The sequence below is a fragment of the Fukomys damarensis genome, unplaced genomic scaffold, assembly GCF_012274545.1.
Source record: "Fukomys damarensis isolate Sample0158 unplaced genomic scaffold, DMR_v1.0_HiC HiC_scaffold_6, whole genome shotgun sequence".
NCBI classification, from domain to species: domain Eukaryota; kingdom Metazoa; phylum Chordata; class Mammalia; order Rodentia; family Bathyergidae; genus Fukomys; species Fukomys damarensis.
The window spans coordinates 19,847,458-19,853,248 of NW_022900918.1; positions in this window are offsets into that span (position 1 = coordinate 19,847,458).

Genomic DNA, 5,791 nt, shown 5'->3' on the forward strand with positions numbered 1-5,791 from the left:
AAAAAGTAGTGTAGAGTATTCTAAAAAGAAGTAAAGATATAATTACCATATAATCCAGTAATTCACATTTGATTTACCAAAGATCTTTGATTTATCAAAGAAATACCTGCAACCCTATGTTCATTTTAGCATTTTTTCCAATAGCCAGGATTTAAAAGCAACCTTACTATCCATTAATGCATGAATAAAGTAACCAACCTTTAGAAAGAAGGAAATTCAGTCATTTGCAATAATATGAAGGTAATGGACATCGTATTCTTAAATAAGCCAGTCACAGAAAGACAAATACTATATTATCTCCTTTAAATGTGAAACTAGAAAATCTGTGCCCTTAAAAAATGATTAATATATTCTTGCAGATTATTCACACCAGAGAAACTATTCGGTATTTATACATGTGTGACTCATTTATTTCACTTAGGAGTATATCTTCAATATGTATCCATTTTCCTATGAATGAATCTATTTTCTCATTCTTTATGGCTGAGTAATATTCCATTTTATAGAAAAAACACATCTTCTTTATCCAATTTCCAACGGATGGGCAAATGGGCTGTTTCCAAGATTTAGCTATTACAAACTGTGCCGCTATAAACATGGGTGTGCATACTTCTCTGTGATATGATTCTTTTAGTTCTTTTGGAAAGATACCCAGCAGAGGGATGGCTGGGTCAAATGGAACCTCCAGTCCAATAATCTGCAATAATACATAAGATCCTAATAAGATTACTGACGTTGAGTAATAGGAAGAAAGGAGCTAAAGATGTAGGGAAGGTGGGATGGATAGGGGAAGGGTAATAAGGGAAAAGAAAAAAATGTGAGAGAATGAAAAGATGGAAATAAAGTGTTTGTAGATGGGGAGGTGAGGAAGGGGTGAAGGGAGGGCAGAGGTCAGGGGAAAAAATGAGAACCAAGACCTGTCATGTAGAGGTACAAGATCCCAACAATGAATGTAACTGTACTGTATCCCTAAAATGCACCAATAAACTCAATTAAAGCTGAAAAAAATGGTTAATAAAGGCTGGGAGAACAGGAAAAGGAAAATGGCGAACACGGTTCTAAAGTGTCAGTGTTTTGGTTGGACTGGAAGAATAAGTTTTGGCAATCTGTTTGTGGTACTCGATAATAACAGTTATTAGTAATATGTATTTCCAAATTATTAAAATAGATTTTTTATGTTCTGACCACAGGAGAAAAAAGATGAATAGTTGAGCAATGGATTTGTGAATTAGCTTGATTAAATTTTTTGAGTTCAAGAGATTGAAACCTGGAGGCTTACAAATAGTAGATAGTACTTCACTCCTGAGTTATCCATCCCTTGATTGGGTCTTCCTACAAAGTATACATAAATCAAACTTCACATCATATCCCATTAATATACATAATTGTTATTTGCTAATTAATTTTTTAAATAAAGTATACAATTTGAGGGAAGAATGAAAGAAAATTGAAGCTTTGAGATATGTCGGAGACTATCAAGCATATCTACATAGGTGATCAGAAGTTTCAGAAGATGGAGAAGGCAGTAAGAAAAAAATGAAAGGAAAGTAGCATACAATTCCTCAAATCAGGTTTTTTTAAAAAAATGACAACAAAGTTTAAAAGCAAAGTAATCCAAACTCACACAATGAAGGAAAATTTTTAACATTAAAAACAAAGGGACAATCATTAAAAGAGAAAAAAAAAACAGTTTACGCTGTTCAGGCTAACAACATTAATCTGAGCACTTATCAAAACCAATGAGGCTAGAAAGTAACAGAATAAATTGATTCATGAGCTGAAAAACATATTATGTGTATATGTGTGTACATAAAGAGTGATCAAAATATATTCCAAATGTTTAAATTAAAAAAAAATCACAAAGACATATTGACATTAATTTCCATCAGAATATTCCCTCTGTCTTTGAAAACACTTAGTCCATCTTCCTTGCAGCTTTCTGAAGCAATTCTGCATGTCCTGTTCCTTGACTGTCTTCACAAGGACTCATCAAAAATTCATGAATGCTGCTCCCATGCACATCCATTGCAAAAGAGGTTTATGAGAACATTACCACATGTCCACGTTCATCTTGTTCAGTGGATCTGCCACTATGATTTGACTTTTCCCCAAATCAAGAAAAGGGTAAATGTTTTGGTTCCAAAATCAAAACGAGTATGAAAGGTAAACTTTTAATCGGTTCAGAACATCCAGACAGCCTACACAATATAATTAAAAACATTCATTAAAAAGGACATCCAGAACTGCTTTGGAGAGTGACAAGAACAAAGCAGTAAATGTGCTCAAATTGAAGAGTGTTCCAAGGTGGATTAATGAGAATGTGCTTTAGTATAATAAAAATCTTTAAATTTAAACACTCATCCATTTTTGATCAAATATCCTGTATACATGTACAAAATTGACATAATTTATGTATATATGTTTATTTCCAGAAAAGTACTTTTGAAAACAATGAATGTAAATATTCCTGTATAAACAAATGTACTAAACTTTTATTAGTACACCTGCCATTTAGTGTGTAAAAAAGGAAATTGTCAAGCTGAAAGGAAATGACACCAGATTTTAGCACAAGTGTACAGAAAATGATAAATATGTACATGAATATAGATTGTTTCTAAATTATACCTCTTCTTTACTCTTTGAACGTTTTGAATACATTGCTTCTAAAAAGCAATGATTATAATACTATTTTTAATTTATAAAATACACAGATATGAAAATAATAGCACCAAAGACTTGGGGTAGAACAGATTTCTAATACACGACAATGGCTGTGTTTAATAAGCATCACCCAGCACTAATTGTTTGGCCACATTTCCCCATTTCCCATTTCTGTGTGTCTTGTCAGTAGAGATGTTTCTGCTTTTGTTTTAAAATTGGCAAGAATGTTTCTAGAGGGAACACACTTGGAAGATGAAAATACTATTTTCCAACTGGGAAAAAAAAATCACACACCTCTTCCTGTATATATGTTCTGAGCAAAGTGTCCTGGAGATGGAGAATGAATATCTATATCCTGTAATGAACTCTCAGTGAAAGTGTCACATCCCCTTTTTCAATTGTCCCTATGAGGGTAAGTAAAATAAAAATCTCAAAACTTCTACAATACTTGAAATTAAACAGAAGTAGATTATGGTAAGTTAAAAGGTCAACTACAATTCTTAGAACAACACAGAGAAAAATCCTGAAATTACACGTTAAAATTTTAACAAAGAAATAAAAATGGATATTAAAATTCATTAATCCAAAATACTGAGCCTGTAATAGCAATACTATGGGTGGCTGAGGCAGGAGAATTACAAATTTAAGCCTTGCCTGGGAAACTGAGCAATGTAGCAAAATGCTGTATCAAGATAGCAAATGAAAAGGGCTGAGTATATACTTTATTGCAAAGGCTTTTCGTTAGAATCCAAATACTGAAAGAAAAAAGGAAAAAAGAAAGAGAAAAAAAATTTAAATTGTAGATATAAATTCAAATTTATTGGTGATTATATTAATTAAAGTATTTTGGCCACTCATTGAATTGGAATGTAAAATTTAAAAAAAATCAAGATATAATGCATGTGGTCCGTGAGAAAGACATTTATATAAGAGACATTTATGGGTTAAAATTATAAGGACAGATAAAATTATATAATGCAATACAATGATCACAAATGGATGGAAGCAATTATATTCATACCAAAAATAGACAAAATAAAATACTACTATGGGAAAAGGAAAACATTTAATAATGATGAAAGTATATCCACAATTATTCAGAGGAAATTACAACAAACATATGCATCCTGGCTGAAATGCTTCAAAATATATGAATCAAAAACTGAAAGAGTTGAAATGATACATAGATAATTCAGTAATTAGAGGTAGATATTGCAACATTCTACTTTAAATAATTGCTAAATGAACTACATTAAAGCTCAGCAAGGATATAGAGAACTTGAACAACACTTTGAAATAGTATTAAAAACCTTGAAAAAGTTGTAAGAAATCTTTATTTGCAGGAAAATCATTTGGAAAGACTCAATACCCATCAGTAATAAAATTTACAACAAACTAGAAGTGTGAGGGATCATATCCTGACAATGAAAACATTTATGTAAATGTGCCATATTGCTTTCATGATGAAAGGCAATATTTTCCTGTTTAAAAAAAAATAAGAAAATGCTTTCTTTTTCTATTTCTGTCTAAATATGATAATTCCAATTCATTTTTTAGAATACAACACACAACAAAACACATATATTTGTTTAAAGAATACTTAAAATAATCTCAAGGATAATCTGGAATGCTATGTTATAAAGTCAGAATCCAGTGTGAGAGTTTAAATAATTATTCAATTATGCTTTTCAAATGTAATTAAGTTTAATTAAAAATAAGAGACCTAGAATAGCAAAAGCTGTCCTAGGCAGCAGACACATGGCAGCTGGTATAACAATTCTCAATCTGAAACTATACTACAAAGTCACTGTGTTAAAAACAGCATGGTATTGGCAAAGAAACAGACGTGAGGATCAGTAGAACAGACTGGAAGACACAAAAAAACTCCAGATGTACTCAGCTACCTCATCTTTGACAAAGTAGCTGACCATCCCTACTTGAGGAAAGATAGCCTCTTTAATAAATGGTGTTGGAAAAACTGGATCTCAACTTGCCAAAGAGTAAAACTAGACCCTTATCTTTCACCATGCACTAAACTAAAGTCAAAGTGGGTTAAAGATCTAAATATTAGAAAAGAAACACTAAACTTGCTGGAAGATAAGTTAGGCAGAACTCTTGAAGACATTGGCATAGGAAAAGACTTTATGAACAAATCCTCAGTAGCACAGGAACTAGCAGAAAGTATCAGCAACTGGGATCTCATCTTATTAAAAAGCTTCTACACTGAAAAAGAAACCATCAACAGAATTAAGAGACAACCTACAATGTGGGAAAAAATTTTTACCAGCTGCTCCTCAGACAAAGGACTGTTATCTAGAATATATAAAGAACTCAAAACAATCAGCCCCCCAAATATAAAGACCCAATTCAAAAATGGGCATCTGAAATGAACAGACATGTCTCAGTCAAAGAAGTAAAAGCAGCAATAAACATATAAAAAAATGTTCCATATCACTAGTCATTTGGGAGATGCAGTTGAAAACAACACTGAGATTTCACGTCCCCCCACAAAGAATGGCTGCCATCAAGAAATCACACAATAACAAATGTTGGCGGGGTTGTGGGGAGAAAGGAACCCTTCTCCATTGTTAGTGGGAGTGCAGACTGGTGCAAACACTATGGAAATCAATATGGAGATATCTCAAAGAGCTGGGAGTAGAGGTTCCATTTGACCCAGCCATCCCTCTGCTGGGTATCATTCCAAAAGATTTAAAAGAATCATACTACAGTGATATATGAGCACCAGTGTTTATAGTGGCACAGTTTGTAATAGCTAAAATTTGGAAACAGCCCATTTGCCCATCAGTTGGAAACTGGATAAAGAAGATGTGGTTTTTCTATAAAATGGAATACTACTACGCCATAAAGAATGAGAAATTAGAGGCATTCATAGGAAAATGGATGTATATTGAGGATATACTTTTAAGTAAAATAAATGTCACACATGTGTAAATACCAAATAGTTATTGTTTATTTGCCCGCTCTGTTTTCCTAGTGTGGGCATTCAATGTTATGAATTTTCCACGTAGAACTGCTTTCATTGTGTCCCAAAGATTCCTGTATGTTGTATTGGCATTCTCATTTATTTGTAAAAACTGTCTAATTTTTTCTTTTATTTCCTCTGTAATCC